Source organism: Syzygium oleosum, unplaced genomic scaffold, assembly GCF_021117445.2.
Source record: "Syzygium oleosum isolate NSW1041296 unplaced genomic scaffold, Sole_v2.1 Sole_v2.17, whole genome shotgun sequence".
Classification (NCBI taxonomy): domain Eukaryota; kingdom Viridiplantae; phylum Streptophyta; class Magnoliopsida; order Myrtales; family Myrtaceae; genus Syzygium; species Syzygium oleosum.
The window spans coordinates 2,511,969-2,532,908 of NW_026607501.1; the positions used below are offsets into that span (position 1 = coordinate 2,511,969).

The 20,940-nt window shown below is 40.4% G+C and overlaps 1 pseudogene; it reads right to left on the reverse strand.

Annotated features, from left to right (window-relative positions):
* Positions 1–8,686: 8,686 nt before the first annotated feature.
* On the reverse strand, positions 8,687–10,377 carry LOC115676637 (meiotic recombination protein DMC1 homolog; annotated as a pseudogene).
* Positions 10,378–20,940: the final 10,563 nt, after the last annotated feature.

The window sequence follows — 20,940 nt, forward strand, 5'->3', positions numbered from 1 at the left end:
AAAAGGATATAGCTTCAGCTTCGGGTAGGTTTGGGGCATCCAAAACCTTGCAGACGCATTGCTCACCTTTGCCTTTCCTAAACATCAACCTAATTGTGGCTGCAAGAGCCAGAACATGCCCACCTGCAGGTTTCTTTTGGGTCTAATATGAATACACCACCACTCGGATCAGCTCCGACCGGAACAAATAAATCAAAGACAAAGTCGTCAAAAAATCCTCTTCTTCCTAACTCATGGACTGCAACTACTCTTATGTATCACTAGTTTGCACGAATCAGTATGAGCTTAGTGCCGTCCCCAAATTGCTGTCTTTCAGTGAGCAACCATCAAAGGGCTAAATCGGATAAGATCTTCTAACGGATGCACGAGTTTGTGGGAGATTCAAAACCAAATAACAAAAGCAAGTAAAAGTTCATCAAAGGTAACGTTGTTGGACTGTACTTCTCACCGAAATTCGCCAAGTGCTTCTGTAATTGTTAGAGATTCAATACCACCTGTTTAACATTGCCGAACCAGAGAAAGTTGTTTTTGCTGAAACAAATGAAGAATAATATACATAATCTGCAAAAAAAAGTCTATTACCGCCTAAAAGTTCATCGAGGGCTTGGCTTCCAGTTGTGATGCAAACAACCAACTTTCTCTGGAAGCGAATTCAGAGAGAAGGTGTGGTTTGTTGTTGGCTATGTTCGTATACTAGAAATTGAAATCAAACGTCAGGAAAACTAACCTGAAAGCAGTACAAATAAATAAACAGAATGTTGATCCGAGCCCAACGAAGTAACGTCGTGTCCTTAAGACGAATTTGGCCCCTCAATCAGTACCCGAGGATATTGGACAATCGTCTCCCAGGATAGAACGGATCTCGTTCCTCTGAAGCGGTACGTATCCAGAGGATTCCTTCGAACGCAATTTTGCATGGACAATCGCACAAAATGACAATGATGAAGTGAATGTGTCTTTAGTGCGTCGGGAAAGGAATATGAATGCCACGAAGTGTCACTGCGTATATATTCCGAACTAAACTGTTTGGTCATATATTAAAGTGGCGAAAATGAAGAGTTGCGAGTAATGAAGACTCGCTTTTCGTGAACAGTAGTGAAGGTTCACTTGAACTGGTTCGGTTCGTGAACAGTCGCGAAGGGCTTCGGTTTTCGTTCGGGCGAACTGAACCTCATGAACAGACATGTTTGTTTGTCCAAAAAATATAATTAATTAATTTCTAACAACGTGTCTGTTCGAAAAAAAAATAAAAACCGATAGAGAATGGACCCGGAACCGAGCCGAGCCGGACGGACGGTTGCGGCGCGCGCGCGGGGGGGGGGGGAGGGGGGGACCGACCTAGGTTGGCGTAGGTCCTTTGGCGAAAATGAAGAGTTACGAGTAATGAAGACTCGCTTTCCGTGAATAGTAGCGAAGGTTTACTTGAACCGGTTCGATTCGTGAACAGTCGCAAAGGGTTTCGGTTTTCGTTCGGGCGAACCGAACCTCACGAACAGACATGTTTGTTTGTCCAAAAAATATAATTAATTAATTTCTAATAATGTGTCTGTTCGAAAAAAAAAATAAAAAATGGACCCGAAACCGAGCCGGACGGACAGACGGTGGCGCGCGCGCGGGGGGGGGGGGGGGGGGAGACCGACCTAGCTTGGCATAGGTCCTCTCCCTTCCACAAAAGTGGAGTACCCCTTGGGGCCCAAACCCATTTGAGAGGCTCCTCAAAATAAACCATCTCCCATCACCTCTTTTATCCTATGTGGGACACTTTGATCCACACCTCTTATTCACTTTACAAGGGATTTGCACGTAAAATTCCAACAATCCCCCACATTAATAAGAGATTCAGGTTTTCTGACTCTTCGTGTATGCATGAGATGCAATGTGCGATTATTCCATGAGAAAACGTTGCATCAGGATAAGTAGTATGAGACTTTGCACTTTCCTTAGTGAAACCTATCAGACGTATTCGGTCAATCAGTAGACTTGATGTCTTTGAACTGTCTTACTTTGGTGTAAGCCTAGACAATAGAAATCACACAATTGTTTCTCGAACAAAATTGGTTCTCACTATTGTGTTCGTTTTGGCCATGAACACCACCTGGTCTCATGAGTGTTTTAGAGAATTTGGCTTTTTCAATTCTCACAGAAGCGGCCCTCACTTCACACTCACATAGGTGATTTCTAAACATATAGTATATCACATACTCAATTCAGAATCATTAAAAGCTTTTGCTTAACCTTCACATATTAGTACTGTCTTCATCCGGGAATGAGTAAAACAAATTTGACAGTACTCTACACTGTCTTCATAACTTAGTTGTCCCTTTGAACCTAGATCTTGGGATCTCCAGTCAACTAGGTAGGGTTTCCGCTATGATGACTTGTTTATAGGCCTTAAACCCATTTCCCTTGCTGTTTTCGCAACCATCTCTCTAGTTATGCCTTTTGTCAATGGATCCGCAACATTATCTTTCGACTTCACATAGTCAATGGTGATAATTCCACTAGAAAGAAGTTATCTTACCGTGTCATGTCTTCGACGTATGTGTCGAGACTTACCGTTATACATGACATTCCTTGCCCTTCCTATTGCCGCTTGACTATCACAATGTATACATACAGTGGGCACTGGTTTAGGCCAATTAGGAATATCTTCCAAGAAATTTCGAAGCCACTCTGCTTTTTCACCGGCTTTATCCAAAGCAATAAATTCTGATTCCATAGTGGATCTAGCAATACAAGTTTGTTTGGATGATTTCCAAGACACTGCCGCCCCACCAAGTGTGAATACATATCCACTTGTCGATTTTGTGTCTTTAGTGCTAGGTTATCCAATTTGCATCACAGTATCCTTCAAGTACCGCTGGATATTCTGTGTAATGCAAAGCATAATCTTGAGTATGCTTTAAGTAGCCCAATAAACGTTTCATAGCTTTCCAATGATTTTCATCTAGACTAACTATAAATCGACTTAGCTTGCTCACAGCACAAGCTATGTCCGGCCTAGTACAGTTCATGACATACATTAGACTGCCTAGTATACTAGCATACTCATTTTGTGCCTTACTTTCACTAGTATTCTTTGAAAGATGTAAATTAACATCTATGAGAGTCTTTACTGGTACAATATCTAGATTCTTGTACTTTCCAAGAACCGTCTCAATATAATGAGACTGTGATAGAGCTAATCCTCCATATGTCTTATGGATTTTAACTCCTAAAATAACATCTGCAACCCCCATATCTTTCATATCAAATTTACTTGTGAGCATGTGTTTGGTTGCCTTAACAACCTTACTATCGCTGCCCATTAGAAGCATGTCGTCTACATATAAGCACAAAATGGCAAAACCATTATGAGTGTTCTTAACATATACACATTTATCACACTCATTAATCTTAAAACCATTCAACAACATGACTTGGTCGAATTTAGCATGTCATTGTTTCGGTGCTTGTTTCAATCCATAGAGTGACTTGATAGCCGACATACTTTCTTCTCTTGTCCTGGAACAATGAACCCTTCGGGTTGTTCCAAATATATTTCTTCTTCCAAATCCCCGTTTAAGAAGGCCGTTTTCACATCCATTTGATGGATTTCAAGCTTATACACCGCTGATATAGCAATTAGCATCCTTATAGATGTAATTCTAGTAACAGGTGAATAAGTATCAAAATAATCAAGACCTTCTCGTTGCTTGTATCCTTTTACTACAAGCCTAGCCTTATATTTATCAATAGCACCATCCGCTTTCATTTTCCTCTTGAAAATCCACTTACATTGTAGTGGTTTATTACCAGGAGGAAGGTCAACCAATTTCCATGTATGGTTTGACAGGATGGATTCAACTTCACTATTGATAGCTTCTTTCTAGAACGGGGCTTCTGGCGATGTCACAGCTTCTTTGAATGTCCGAGGCTCATTCTCTAACAGATACGTTAAGAAATCAGGTCCAAAAGACGTGGAAGTCCTTTGTCTTTTACTACGTCTAGGTTCATCCTCCATTGGATCACTTCTAGATATAGTATCTCGAGGCCTCTTATTATTATTATCAATTGGTTCATATACTATGTTATGCGGAAATATGTTTTCAAAGAACGAAGCGTCCCTTGATTCAATGATCGTATTAACATGTATATCTGGGATCTCTGACTTGTGAACAAGAAAACGATATGCATTGCTATTCTGAGCATATCCAATAAAAACACAGTCAACAGTCTTGGTCCTATCTTAACCTTTTTCGGCTTAGGAACCGCAACCTTAGCCAAACACCCCCACACTTTGAGATGATTCAAGTTAGGCATTTTGCCTTTCCATTTCTCATAGGGAGTTTGTTGTGTCTTTTTGTGGGGTACTCTATTTAAAATAAAATTTTGTTAAGAGACTTCCCCCACAAATTCTGCGGTAAACGGCTGTTCAACAATGCATTCATTGTTTCCTTTAGGAATCGATTTTTTCCTTTCCGCCACACCATTTGATTGTAGTGTATAAGGAGCAGTCATTTGGTGAACGATACCAAACTCGGTACAAATTTCCTCAAAAGGAAATTCATATTCACCTCCTCTGTCACTCCTTATTATTTTAATTTTCTTATTCAACTGAGTTTCAACTTCGAACTTATAAGATCTAAAAGCATTCACAGCCTGATCTTTGCTACTAAGCAAATAAACATAACAATACCTTGAGCAGTCATCTATAAATGTGATAAAATACTTATTACCACCTCTTGATGATATTGATTTCATATCGCATATATCTGTGTGTATTAAATCTAAAGGTTCTGAGACTCTATTATCTACAGAATGGAAAGGAGGCTTAGAAAATTTAGATTCAATACACACTTGGCATTTCTCACTTGGACAATCAAATTTCGGCAACAGTCCCATATTCATTAATTTCTTTATCGACTTATAGTTAACGTGTCCTAGTCTAGCATGCCAAATATTAGAAGACTCAAGCACATAAGTAGAAGCAACTTTATTCAAATCATCCTTGGTTACAACAGTCATTACATTCAGCTTGAACAAACCATCACTCAGATAACCCTTTCCTACATACATCTCATTTTTGGAGAGTACAAACTTATTAGATACAAAAACCAACTGGAAGCCATTCTTGCTAAGGAGAGATCCAGACACTAAATTCTTGCGACCATCTGGCACATGCAGAACATTATTTAGTGTCACAGTCTTTCCAGATGTCATCTTTAGAGAAATCTTTCCGACACCTTCAACCTTAGAGGTTGATGAATTACCCATATAAAGTTTTCCATCACCCCCTACAGTTGTGTAGGACGAGAACATCGATCTGTTTGCACAGATATGACGAGTTGCTCCAGTATCAATCCACCACTCCTTGAGGTTTCCCACCATATTACACTCGGATATCATAGCAGTCAGATTGATATCAACACCATTGGAAATCTCTTCCATCACATTAGCCTGAGTTTTCTGTCTTTTCTTGGCTCTGCAGTCTTTGGCTCGATGTCCAGACTTGCCACAGTTGAAGCACTTGCCAACGAATTTCTTCAGGCCTTGGGTGAATCCCTCTCCAGACTTGCTAGGCATTTTCCTCTTCTTGTTGGGTTTCGATCCTTCTTCAACAACATTGGCCCTTGAAACCTCTAGGTTCTTCCCAACTTTCTTCTCAGAGAGCCTATTGTCTTCCTCAATCCTCAACCGAACAATCAAGTCTTCAAGTGACAACTCCTTTCTCTTGTGTTTGAGATAATTTTTGAAATCTCTCCAGCATGGTGGCAGTTTTTCAATGAAGGCAGCCACTTGAAATGACTCACTTAGAATCATTCCCTCAGCATGAATATCATGCATAATCACTTGAAGCTCTTGAACCTGACTTAAGACGGTCTTTGAATCAATCATCTTGAAGTCCAGAAATTACCGACAATGAATTTCTTCAATCTGGCATCTTCGGTTTTGTATTTCTTGTCCAGACTATCCCGTAACTCCTTAGCCGTCTTTAGCGGACTATAGACATTATAGAGAGTATTGTCCAGACCGTTGAGGACATAGTTGCGACACAGGAAGTCAGAATGATTCCATGCATCCACAGCAGCAACCTTTTCTTTATTTGTCTCTCCAACGTCCAATTTAGGACCATCCTCATTCAGGAATCTAGCCAAGTTCAAGGTCGTGAGATAGAACAACATCTTTTGTTGCCATCTCTTGAAATCCGTACCATTGAACTTTTCTGGTTTTTCTCCGTGATTCGGAATAGGGTTGACCGGAGTCGAATTCGAAGCCATTTCTGAAATACAAAAACAGAACATATTCACGAACAGAATCGGAAATATATGACTATGAACAAAATCATTTGTTCTTGAACAAAATTGAAAATTTTTAATATAAACAGAAACGAAAAACCTGTTGACGAACAGAATTGAAAATTTTAATATGAAAAGAAACGAAAAATCTGTAACAGGAACAGAATGTATGAACAAAATCGTATTCCTATACGACTATGACAAGGAACAGACGAACTATACAGAATAATTGTATTAACTGAGAAGCATACGAACAGAACCGAAGCAAATTCGTCTTAAGATTGTTGTTGACTATGTTCGTATACTAGAAATTGAAATCAAACGTTAGGAAAACTAACCTGAAAGCAGTACAAATAAATAAACAGAATGTTGATCCGAGCCCAACGAAGTAACGTCGTGTCCTTAAGACGAATTTGGCCCCTCAATCAGTACCCGAGGATATTGGACAATCGTCTCCCAGGATAGAACGGATCTCGTTCCTCTGAAGCGGTACGTATCCAGAGGATTCCTTCGAACGCAATTTTGCATGGACAATCGCACAAAATGACAATGATGAAGTGAATGTGTCTTTAGTGCGTCGGGAAAGGAATATGAATGCCACGAAGTGTCACTGCGTATATATTCCGAACTAAACTGTTTGGTCATATATTAAAGTGGCGAAAATGAAGAGTTGCGAGTAATGAAGACTTGCTTTTCGTGAACAGCAGCAAAGGTTCACTTGAACCAGTTCGGTTTGTGAATAGTCGTGAAGGGCTTCGGTTTTCGTTCGGGCGAACCGAACCTCACGAACAGACATATTTGTTTGTCCAAAAAATATAATTAATTAATTTCTAACAACGTGTCTATTCGAAAAAAAAATAGAAACCGATAGAGAATGGAGCCAAGCCGGCCGGACGGAAGGCGGCTGCGTGCGCGGGGGACCGACCTAGCTTGGCGTAGGTCCTCTCCCTTCCACAAAAGTGGGGTACCCCTTGGGGCCCAAACCCATTTGAGAAGCTCCTCAAAATTAACCATCTCCCATCACCTCTTCTATCCTATGTGGGACACTTTCATCCACACCTCTTATTCACTTTACAAGGGATTTGCACCCAAAATTCCAACATGGTTTCCTTCTGAGGACGAGGATGCGTGGAGTCTTCTCTTTCCTTCTTCTCTAACCTCTCTTAACTTGACAGATACGAGGAACGTGGAAAGACTATCAAGCAGTCTTCACAACCACCTCTCCTCTCTCCAACGTTTATGGATTGAAGATTGCCCGAAGTTGAGGTGATTGCCAGAGGATGGCCTCCCTCCCTCTCTCCCTCCAACAATTGCACATATGTAGATGCGAGATTCTGAAAGATGGATGATCAAAACTCACCGGCGACTCTTGGCCTCTCATCCAAGAAATCGCTCTCATCAAGATTGATTGGGTTCGGATCCAATGAAGTAAAATCGATCCACATTCGCTTTCATTTGCTAACTGCCGCAATTCATTCTTCCATCTGAAGTCAGTTTCCTTAATTCAATGCTTAATATAAACTGATTTTCCTCGTGGAGATTTTTCACATAAATATCCGAAAACCAGCCACTGAGGCGAATCATACAGGATGTTGACAGAAGTTTCCCTTTCTTCCGGGGAAGTGATTCCAAAGGCAATCTTGTTCTCTCAGACGATGTAGAAGTCATGAAGAAGGGCTATGGGAAACTGTTGCACCATTTCCTAAAGGTAATTATTTGCACGGATCATTAATGCTGCATCACTGGAGTTTCCTCCGAGCATTGGAATGTGAAAAGTAAGAATGGATGAGCTCTGCTGATATTAAGCAGAGTTCAGAGGAGAATGTTATATTGCTAGGTAACAACATTTTGGAAAAAATTGGTTTCAAACCTAAATTTTTAATCTAAGGTTAAAATGGTGTTCTTTACTTGTATGCATGTTTTGACATGTGCATTTTCTCCTACAATGTTGCTCTTCCGATGGGTTTCCAGCTCCAAATCTCGTTCACCTTTAACGTTGCCTTCTTTTTTTACTCAGGATGCTTCTTTACCAGCTCCAGAGGTTTGAGGAGTTATGAGTACCCACCGAATGAGGTGAAGCCGGTTCCTAGGGTGAACAGCTCTGGCCAAGTGTGTGGCGCCACGTTCAAAGTGGATGCGGAGACTAAGAAGGAGTCCAGCATGCCTAGAGTTGGGAGTGCTGCGAACTAGTCCACACACTACCGAGTCTCATGCTTTGTGGCCCTTTTTCGGCCAGGCCATTAGCTATCGAATGGCCTCCTGTTGTTTACGACCCAGTTACCCTTTCTCATACATTGACAATTTTCAACTCTAATGGTTGGTTGCTCTATGTTGAGAATTTGAGGTAACATTGTTTTATCCAGCCGTATATGTTGCTTATAGAACCAAGCCTTTACAAAACCTGATCATGCTGTGCAATAATATCTTTCTAGCATTTCATTTAGCCATCATGCAGAGAGTATATCCAATGTCGTGTTTTTTTTACTTAGATGTCTACTGTGTAATTGTTATCTCTACTAGTAAATTAGGCCAGGACGACATTGTTATATGTGGACAAATGTGAACCATGATAACTTGGAGCATGCTTGTCCACATATGGAAATCGAGTTTACACAACGCCTTGTGAAGGGTCATCTGAACTTTAATAATAGACAATATAGCAAGTTAGATATCAAGGCGAAAGCGGCAAACTCTCATGCAATTTTTAAGCAGTCAAAGGGAACTTGACACATGCCCATACAAACTTAATATGAAAGAAGATAGAGAAAGCTGTCAATGCGATAGCTGATATCGAATTGCAGATTCAAAAAAAAAAAATACTTCACCTAGCCTTCCTGATTGGAGAGACCTCTTTTGTCATTTGCATTGGCTATGACCCCTGGTGTTATCTGAAAAACGTGTGTCTGTCAAGTTCAACATAGATGAAATAAATCTCAATCTCATCTTATTGGCATATGAGCTCTCGCTAAAATTTCTTTAAAAAGTGATGGTTTTGAAAAATTCTCGATCTCCACTTCTTTTTGTTTAATTCGTCTGCACAAATTTGGTATTCAACGTGTTCGCGGATCTCCATACAACATCGAGTATACTGTGAGCATCATGCTTAAATCAGGTCTCCACCTATCTATATGTAGACCCAGTATTGACTTTCTCGAAGATTGTGATATAGACTTACAGATATTTTACAATTTTACTTAAGTCTCTGCAGTATGATCTCATAAATTTCAATAAAGTATGTAACTAGAGGAAGATCTCGCACAAAAAGGATATAGCTTCAGCTTCGGGTAGGTTTGGGGCATTGAACACCTTGCAAACACGTTGCTCACCTTTGCCTTTCCTAAACATCAACCTAATTGTGGCTACGTGAGCCAGAACATGCCTGCCTGCAGGTTTCTTTGAGTATGATACGAATACACGACTGCCTGGATCAGCTACAACTGAAACAAATAAAATAAAGACAAAGTCATCAAAAAATAATCTTTTTCCTAACTCATGGACTGCAGCTACTGTATGCATCGCCAGTTTACACCAAATAGCTGGTTCTTGAGATTTACAAGAACTAGTATGAGCTTAGTGCAGTCCCCAAATTGCTAATTTTCAGTGTGCAACCATCAAAGGGCTAACTTGGAGAAGAACTTTTAGTGGATGCATGACTTTGTGGGAGAAATGAGATGTGATGCGTTACCTTGATTGGTCATGCACACTGCCAAGTTAAATTCCTCAGCTATCTTAAGTAAGCGTGAGAGCATTTGTGCCAATTTTTGCTGCAATTGGGAATCTATTAGTGTCAAACCAAATGAGCTGAAAAATTACAACTCGCATGATTTGATGGTTTCAGAATTGACCTAACGCTCTGAAAATTCTCCCCTTCCAGTAAAATCTACTCGAAAGAGCGCGATCACTGGATCCACAGTTTGAAGGATATAACTCAGCTAAGGTCAACCATACACAACCCCCAAAATGTGTACAGTTTGATTCTCGAGCACTGTTTTACCAGTAACCTAATTGGTTCTTCATACATTTTGGCAGCCAAACCAAGAAGCAAGTTGTGCTGACGCTCGTAAGTATAGGCACGGGCATAAATGATCTTCAAATTCATGGAAAGACTAGATTACAGCAAGTACATTAGCCAGAAAAGAAAGAAGAATTGCCACCAGTGTAGAAAGCATTGCTTACATTATCTAGGACGGCACCAGGATCCATGCCAAATCTTTCGGCTATTGTTACAATTCGATCAAGGCAACTGCGTGTGTACCAAGTTAAGAAAGTGCATATGCACTTACATGGATGTAAGCCGAGTATGAAACAAAAGCAGCTTTGTTGAGGTCAAGAAAATGACTGACAGATTATAATACGATACAAAGTTCTGTCTGTGTTGATGTAAGCTACCTCGCCATTCCCATTCCCCCTCTAATGTGAGTTGGCAGCTGGAAAAATTGTTAGGATCATGGAATCCACAAACCATAAATCATCATCTTATGGAATGGGATTAGCTTTAATAATGAGTGATAGAAGGAATAGGAAAGGACCCTATCGAACTTGGAAAGAGGGGAAAATAATGTTGTAGGATTTGCATATAGAGTAGAGTACTTCAAGCATCACATTCCAAGTCTGACAATGATTAAGGCTTCTGATTGGTTATGACCTAGTAGCTCTCCTGGCTTTTTTCTACTTGGTTTGAACCACTGCATATTATGCATTCCAGTATACTGGCTGCAGATTACAGAAAATGACAGTGCCGTCCTTCCAGAATCACCTAATACGCACGTTCCGATGCCAAGATCACCCATGGCTGTATTCTTTACTAGAAATTCAATCACTATGTTCATATTTGCGTTGTTAATCTAGGAAACATAAAACGCAACAGAAGTTAAGGACAGAAACCTAATATGCAATTCAGACCAACCTGAGTAGAAACACAGGGTATGCGCCAGCTGTGTTTTCCCAGACCTGAAGTGACGTTAGCAGCATTTTCTGAGAAAACCAACTAACAAAAGCAAGTAAAAGTTCATCAAAGCTAACGTTGTTGGACTGTGCTTTTCACCGAAATTCACCAAATGCTTCTGTAATTGCCAGAGTTTGAATACCACCTCACCTGTTTAACATTTGCAGATCAGTGAAAGTCGTTTTTGTTGAAACGCATGATGAATAATATACGCAATCTGCAAAACAAAGTCTATTACCGCCTAAAAGCTCATCGAGGACTTGGCTTCCAGTTGTGATGCGAACGACCGACTTTCTCTGGAAACGAGGACATTAAAAGTACTTTGTGCTGTGAGGTCAATAGTGTTTAGAGCAAGTGCAGCTTTCTACAGTCCATATGCTCATTTGCAGGCTTTATTTCAAGGGTCAATGACTCATTCGGGTCTTCCGAACCATTTTAGTTTGTAGAATTAAGAACTTACTCCGAGCAGAGCGTCACTTCCAGTAATATAACCAAAATTCTGATGAAAAACAAAGGGAAGTTAACGTGAGATGCTTATACAAGTTCCAATTGATTGCAGCCACCATCTCAGGATAACAAGTAATTTAAGCTCTAACCACTATCTTTTCAGCTGCTTCGCATATCTTGTCAACTTTTGCTTCAGATAAACCTTTGATTCCTGTAAGGTGCTAAAAAAAAAAAACAAAACAAAGAAAAAGGAAATCACCTTAGCCAAATAAGAAGAGGAACCTCAACTAAATTCTCAAAACTGAAGATCAGATATCTTCTTTGTATGCATCATCAAGCATTTCTCGGGGAATAAATGCTGGAGAGGTGCAAAGCTAAGAGATTCTGGCATACACCAGTTGCAATAGCTTTGTTGCAAGTGGTGGATCCCGAATCTCGTAGCTTTTTCACATTATTGCAAGTGTAGATTCCTGCATCCTGTAGCTTTTTCCCTAAGAAATAACTGCAAACAGCAAAAAAATGAGAATAGTTCAGAGAAAGAACATGAAAACAACGAGCCATCGTGTTAACCATACGTTGGTGGATGTAGAATGTCAAGACAAAAACATTTCCTAGATTCATGACAATCTAGTGTTCCGATAGCGATTATTGACGGATTTAGCTTAGGATATTCGTTCTTGATTCCTGTATGTCATGAATACGTGGAAAACAGACATGCCATGCCATGGTGCAATTCGAATGTGGCGTAACATAAACAAAAGCTGAATTGCTCTTGTACGTCAAAGAGGTGAATTAGACATATCAAATTCGAACTGTAGCGAAAATTACTCCTCTATCTTATGCACAGAAAAATCACGACGAATTCACTGGAAAGGTCGAGATGTAAAAACACGAATGGATTCGTGGCAATGTTCCAGGAAAATCGAGCTAAACTGAGCAACCAAACCGAAATCAAGCTAATCCGCTGAGCAGTATATATATACGTCGAACGATTTGCATTCTATTTCAACTTCAGAACGGAGACCGAACAAGCTAGGGCGACTACAAAGTTCACTTCAACGACGAGAATCAGGTGAAAGAAATTGAATCCAAACAAAATTAGCAAAGGCAATAATCGCCCCCTAGCTGATCAGAAAATCACGATTATCTTCATCTCAGAACCAAACCGAATCTTCGCCTCGCAGGCCCAAACACGACGCCACCAAAACTCACTACGAATCAATGACACGAGCAGAGAGCAGTCGCCCGCGCTCTGTTTCGCTCTCACTTACTTTGTCGATCGTTCCGATCACGTTGTCGTCCTCGTCGTCGCCGTCGACGTCTTCTCTTTCCACGAGCTGCAGCTAGCTCTGCTCTTTGTCGGCTGTGCAGATCAATGAGAAACACGAGCCAGAGTTCAGAAATCATCCTCGGCGATCAAATCGCGGAAGAGGAGACGAATCGAAATGTGCCGGAGCTCACGAAACTCACCTGAGAAACGAAATCATCCTCGATGATGGAGCGTGGCGATCGGCAACGAAGTTCTTTTGCTCTGCGGAGAAGGAGAGACTTTTCAATTTTTGGAGGATGGGAAACGATAGGAAATGGGAGGGTATCTTACATATAGAGAGAGAGGCGGGAAGCGAGAAGAAGGGCTCTTGCCTTATTTTTCTTTTCTCTTTTCTTTTTTTAAGAAAAAAAGATGTTTAATTGAGTTTTATTATTCCGAAATAGATCTTATAAGTTGAGGTCTAATCGATCTTGTAAATGCCTTGTCCATCGCGTTGCGTGGATATTCAGGTCCAAAATATCTAAAACTGCCTTTTGCAACGTACTTTCATTAGCTTTCTATCCAATTGCCTCTTCCGTAAGCCTTGCAATTTCTGCTCAGAATCTCTGTGAAACTATGCCACACTCATGCTTTTGGACATTGTACTAGAGAGTTCCCTTGTGTGGGATTTAGAACCCAACATCAAACGGTGAGTAGTTTTATATTACTCTTTGTCCATGTTGGGCTGTGTTTATAGTTGATGCATTTCATTAGCTTACTTTATGTTCGGAAGAAGGAAATAGGCGACCCTCCATAAAGTAGGAAGACTAGTTTTTGATGTATTTAGTTTTCATTAAATTTTACCGTCAAATTTTGAATTGGATGACATGTGACAGTTGACAGGTGTACTAATTTGGTGTTTTACCTTTCATTTGTTACATATGTATCAGTTTGTGATTTTTCATGATACTAATCCAATTTAACATAGGAGAAATTTGTCACAAATATACCAGTTTGGGGTTTTTTGTGATCAAAAAATTAGTTTAAGGTAAATTTGTCACAGATGTACCAGTTTGGGATTTTTTGTGATTAAAAAATTAGTTTGAAGTAAATTTGTCACAAGTGTACAAGTTTGAAGTTTTTCATAATATTAACCCTAATTTTTATTACTTTAGAAGTTATTCGATATGACTTCAAAATATTTTTCTTTCGATTGTGGTGATTAGATCTCTTCTCAAGCCTGACGAAGTCATGTGACCTCTCAATAGCATGCCATGCTCGACTAAGTTCCTAATAGCATATAAGGTTGTGTTGTTCAAATTCGATTGGCATAACATAAATAGGAGCAGCATAAAGATACGTCGGCCTCGCCCTTGCAATATTTTTTGCATTTCATACACGAAGGCGACAATGTAGTCGACAAACTTTTTGGGTTAGCATCACAGGTATGTCATGTCATAGATGAATGGCTTCTTGTTGCTCACATGAAACTTAGGGACATCTATGGCAAGGGTGACAAAAGTGTCCATTGCAGAGAAAGGAAATGAAAGTGCTTGGGAGCTCATTATATGCCTCTAGGATGCTGCGATGTTATTAGAGGTGACATTGACGGTGGTTATGGATGGATGTCACCCTGCATATCCAATACAACGATGCAAAAGGCGATGGAAGAGATGATTTTCCTGGGTATGGCACTTTGGACTCAAATAAACTAGAAAGATTGTCTCTCTTCTTTTTGGGGAGGAAAGATTGATTATTAGAGTTTGGTTTCCTTATTGAAAAATGTATGCCTTATTACATTCTGTAAAATTTATGAATATCTATGACAATAACACTAATTTCACGTTTTTTTTTTACCAAACCATACGATTCGATTCGATTCGATTCGATTATCAATTCGCAATTCGTAAATTTAAGATTTCGATTCACAATTTGCATCTTGATTTCACAACTATAAATACTTTGCTTAAACTATCTTAGTACCATGAAAGTATTAAAGAAGAACCAATATGTTCTATCACTAATAATTTATCATCCTCTTGGTGAGATATTTTAATTTCTCAAATGCACCCAATTTTGGGTGAGCCAGTGGGAATGCCGAATGACCTTCAAAAAAGGTAACCAAAATTCAAAACTACACAAAATGGGTAGGTAGTGAATGCTTAAGGGTCGGGACAACTTCCTTATGGCACCTTCTTTCCCTCTTTGCTCTTTAAGGTATCTAGCGAAATGGTTGCTGGATTCCCAACTTGCAAAAGATCTGGTTTAGAACTCACAAATAATTCTAGAGAAAATCAGAAATAACATAAAAGTTATTTATTAAGCATCAACCAATTCATGTTTATCAATCTCACCTTTGTTGTGGAAGCAAACGATCGATGTCGCAACCTACACCCCATCCCGATCAGGTTTAGGCTAAGAGGTATTTGTTGATGGATGTGAATAACGATTGATTCATTTGAAAGACAAACCAAATGATTCATTAATCCGAAGACCGAGGCACTCCCAAGCCTCATACCTCGTGTGACGAGAATTTTTTAATTTACGCATTTGATTAGAGTCACCACTAGTCATGATCAAGAGTCAGCTAGAAACCCTGATCGAGACGCGGGAGTATCGCCTCGATACACGCAATGTGACATTCCGAATTTCGGCCTATTTTTGGGATTTATAAAACGTGTAATTCGTCAGTGCGCTTATAATAAAATCTCGCCCGGAACTGATCACTCTTGGGTTATTTTTTTTTAAATTAAAGATTTTGCTAGAATCGCACTCGATCGAATTTGGCCGTTATTTAGATCCCGAATTTTGGTGTTGAATTTCTCGGAGTTTCGTGACGAATTTAATTGGACGGTGTCGATATTATTGTGGCCAGCGTCAATATTGCCCGGGATAAGTGAAAAGTGAAATTTGGACCGGATGCGGATTTGGACTAGTAGACCTCCTTTGTAGTGTGTTTTAGTTATTATCTTTTGCCCTTTTTCCTAATTTATAATTAGATTTTTCGTGGGCCGTTGGATCGTTTTCAGATTTGAACGAGGATCGTCGGATCGCACTCAAGTGCGTTTGACTTTCTCTCTTTTCTCTCTCTCGACTTTCTCTCTTTTCTCTCTCTCCTCCCCCACGTCGCCGCTGCCCCACGCCGCTGACTTCCTCCTCTTTCCCCGCTGCCCTCCCCCACGTTGTTTCTGCCTTTGCTGCTGCTGCTGACTTCTTCCACCAACTCCACCAGCCATCATCACTCCCCCATGCTTCAGCTGACTCCCCACGTTGCTGCTGCCTCTGCTTTGCTGCTGCTGCCATGGCTCTGTTCTGCTGACTTCCGCCTTTGCTTTGCTGACTTCCTCTCCATCACGTTGCTACTCTGCTGATTGCTTCTGCTTGCTACCGCTGACTCCTCTGCACCCCCACGTCCCCTTGCTGCTGACCAACTCCTCCTTCTCTCTCCCTTTTCCTTTTCCTTTCTTTCTTCTTGGTCTTCTTCACTTCTGTTTCTGCTGGCTTTGCTGTTTCTGCTTCCGCTTGCCTCACTGCTTCTTGCTTATTCTTGCTGCCACGCTGACCAGACCATTTCCTCGCCGGACCATCCACCGCCGTACACCGGACCACCCCGTCACCCAAGCTCGTCCCCTGGCCGTGCAACACCGCCCCCAGCAGCCCCGAAGTTTCCCGTCGCCGGCTGTTTTCCAGCCTTGTCGCTCGCTGTCCGCCTCACGTCACCACCACTTGGCCATCACCACCACCCATGATCACCCTCACACCATCACCGACCACCTGAGCTGTCATCCGCCGTCCGCCCTCGCCGTTGCTTCGCCGGAATAGCCATTGCCGTGCCGAGGCTCTCTATTGCTCCCGTTGCTCGGTTTTCTTGCTTAGGCTAAGAGTAAGTGCTCTCTAAGCCTTGGTTAGGATAATGGGTTACTAATGGACATGTTTAGGGGTGGATTGGGGCCGTGGATAGTTGGTTTAGTGGCTGGTTGTGCTTAGTTTGCTTGGTGGTGCTTGTTGGTTGATTTCCGGTAAGGTTGCTGCTGCGTCGCTGGATTTTACTATTTTTACTGTGACTTGTGTGGGCCGAATTTGAGAAAGTTTTCTTCATGAAAGTTGTTCATAACATCTTGAAGTTTGACATATATTAAATATGGAATTTTTGGAGATTATTTAATATCATTCGTAAGTCCATTTTTGGACCGAACTCAATCTGCCGGATTTACTGTTTACCCGATCTTTTGGTCTTTCCGATTTTCTATAAATTTTTTCAGACCTCTTTTCAACAAAATTTCTTCACAAAAATTGTTAAGAACATTCGTTTCTATAACATATAAAAATTTCAAGACTTTCCAAAGTGATTTGGGTACTGGATGAGATGTATTTTGATGGTCAGGCGGCCTGACCGGACGGGTTGAATTTCGTCTGACTTCAAGTGACAAAAATAGGTGTTTACAGTTGGAACTGGGTTCCAAGTTCTGCACGGAAAATGTTTATCAAGATGTTTTATACGACATATCCAAAATTTAGAATTTTTGGAGTTGATTTACTATTTATTTAAAAAGGATTTCGGTCACTGCACAACTGCCCAATTTGGCCCCGATTCTGTGCATACTCGGTTTTTCTCTCTCGGGGACTTTTCGGAGATTTTGTTACAAAAGAAAGGCGAGGCTTTTTAATTGATGAGTACAGATTTAGTTGGCATTTGGTTAATTCATAAAGATAAGAATCGGTAATGGTTGTTGAGTGTGTGCATGGTCACGACACGTTCCGTTTAGGCGGGGGTTCTAGACGATGCCCGACGGGGGTTCGGATACCGTCTAGGCGGGGGTTCTAGACGTTGCCGATCGCAGTGGAGGCCGGATCGATGCTCCTTTATGGAATGCCGTCTGGGCAGAGGTTCCGGACGTTGCCGTCGCCGAAGTAGCGGGACGATGCCTGGTTACGCCAGAAGACCGGCGGGAGTTCGGTGGCTTGAGAGGTCGTTAATAATCTGGACTTAATGAGTGCGATTTGCATTGGGGAATGCTTTGCCTGAGTTAATTGATGAGCACGTCTAGATTATTAACCGTGTTATGCATGATTATGCCTTGAATTGAGTTGTACAAGCTTGATGAGCAATTGGCCATGTTATGGCGTGATTCTAACGTGCAGGACTTGCGTATGTGCTGAGGCGAGGTAAGGGCGCCTGTGATTGTTATGACATGTTGGATGTCGATGTTGCATGATTAGGATTGTTCGTTGGTACGCGTTAGCCTAAGCAAGGCTTAGGTAGTTACTTATTGAGATTTATCTCATCTCCCGTTGTTAAACATTTTTCAGGCTTGGAATAACGAGCAGTCATCACGTGTGGTTCGGAGTTCTGGGGTGATGTTGGGCATTGGATGTATCATCCTTTCGGATGCTCTGTTGTAGAGGAGTTTAAGGGTGCGAATGATAACTATTCTGTTTCTGTCCAAAAATAGTTTTCTGTTCCCGGAAATAGGTTTTGAACAGAAACCCGTTTGGTAACACAATTCCATTTTTCTATTTCTGGAACAACCTTTTGTTCCAGAACTGATTCTAGATCAAAAATCAGAACAAAAAAAAAAGTAGGTTTTCTATTTCTGGATAAGAAATGAAAATCATTTTTAAAAGAACCTGTCTTCTCTCTTCAAAACACATCTCTTCCTAAATTTGACCTCGATCTGACCTGATCAGACCGATTCGAACCGGTTTAGTTCGGTTCCTGGCGGGAAAATAAAAAAAATTGTAAAAAAAAATTAGAAAATTCAGAAAAAAAATCAAAAATTCATAAAAAAAATTAAAAAATCCAGAAAATTTCTAAAAATCTCAAAAAAAATTTCAGAAAATTCATAAAAATTGAAAAATTCCAGAAAATAAAAAAAAGTCAGATTTCAGGAAAATAGGAAATTTGGTGAATTTTTTCAAAAAAAATCAAAAAATCAAAAATTTCAAAACTTCACAGGATGGCTTAGAATATATGTAGCCACCTACTTTGAGTGAAATTTAAATTTTTTGAAGTGCTCAAATGGTATTTTTGAAGACTCCTTAGTTTAGGGATTTAAAAGGGGGTTTAACCCCTAAAAAACCCTAAAAGGGGTTTAACCCCCAAAAGGGGTTCTAAAAAAATGGATTTCTGTTCCAAGAAATAGAAATTTGTATTGTCATCAAACGGGTTTCTGTTTCAGAAATATAAATTTTTTGTCGTTATCAAACGGGTTTTTTTTTTTTTTTTCAGAAACTCGTCTTGGGAACAAAAATAGAAAAATCTATTTCTGTTCCAGGAATTGTTTCTGGAACAGAATGGTTATCATTCGTGCCCTAAGTTAATTGCCCTTTTGTATCCGTGGCTTTGTGTGAGGCTTGTAATTGTGTAAACCTCCTGGGATTATCTGTGTGATTTTATAATGGCTTGCTAGTTTTTATGGGAAGTGTTTTCCTTACTACCCCGTTTATTTGAATGTTGTATGGAGTGTTCGTATTTGCTTCCGCTCGCGTTTAATTGTTTGAGTTTCGATTGGGTCGGCGACAAGTCCTGGAATGTCACATACTTGATGACCTCGGAGGGATGTTACGTGCTCGATGGGTTCGGGGCGTGACACGCGAAACCAGAGATTCTAAAGTTCGGGGACTTGATTACACTAGCGATCTAACTAGTGCTCTTTCGGTACCTAAACTTGAATGTTTGCAAACTAATGTACCGGGCAGCTTATCGAAAAAGCTAAGATTTCACTTAACCATTTCAAAAATAGAAAATAACAATCAATGTATTAAAAGTGCGCAACCAGATAATCATGAAGAAAATAAACAACTAGCGACCTAGCATCGTCTCTAAAAATAAAATGCAATCAAAAGCCCTAAGGTAAAGCCCTAATGGCTTATTCGATTTTTGAGAATTTTTTAGATGATTTTTCTCATTTTTCATTTTTTTTGAGTTTTTAACCTAAAATCTAGTGAAATTATGCCAAAAACTGATTTCTAAACATTTCCTAATTTTCTGATTTTTTTTTGGAATTTTTCCGAATTTTTCTCGATTTTTTAATTTTTTAATTTTTCTGATATTTTTTAAATATTTTTTCAGACTTTTAATATTTTTTGGATTTTTATACATTTTCGAATTTTTTTGGAATTTTTTATATTTCTTAATATTTTTTGAATTTTTAAATATTTTTAAATATTTTTTAATGTTTTTATTAATAAAATAAGGATTCGGACCGGATTGCCTGACCCGATCCGCCCGACCTCTGACCCGGCATTCCGACCCGCCCGGGACCCATTTTCATTTCTTTTCTATTTTTTTATTTTGATTTTTCCCTTTTTCTTTTTCCTTTTTCTTTTGTTTCTTTTCTGTTTTTATTCTCTATTTTTTTATTACCCTTCCTTCCCCTCTTCTCTTCTGCCATGCACTTCTGCCATGCACGTCCTCTATTTCTTTTGGTTCTTCACCGAGAGTTCCCTTTCTGCGTTTTTTACCTCCACCGAGACCTCGCCGGGAGACCCCCACCGTCGGCCGTCAGCTCGGGCCACCAGCGCCGACGACCGACGCTGGCCTTACGCTGTCACCGCCGGCCGACGCTCCGGAGACCACTCCGACGACAACAAAAACACGCCCTCCCCCGCCGGCGACCAAAACCCACTTCCCGAACTCATACCACAAACTGGCAAATATACAAGCATACACATACTAAAACGAAGAGAAATGGGCTGACTAAGGCGGCCTCAAACCGCGGGCTTCGTAGGCGCGGGTGGAACGTCTCCGGCGAAGGTATGCATATGCGAAGCCGACTCGGACGATTCGCGAACGTGAACGTAGAAAAACGCAAGAGTCACTGTTGATTCAATGAATACAAATACTAAACAAACGCAAAAACCGGGATCTAGACACTGGTTTCACATAAAAAAAGTCATTCAGACGTTTCATTCTAGCATGTGATGTGCAAATTCGGACATGTGCTCTTGCATGAGATTTAATGCGGTTTTTTACTCAAATGTGATGTATAAAGATCTAAACGACCATCTTTGCAACAAAA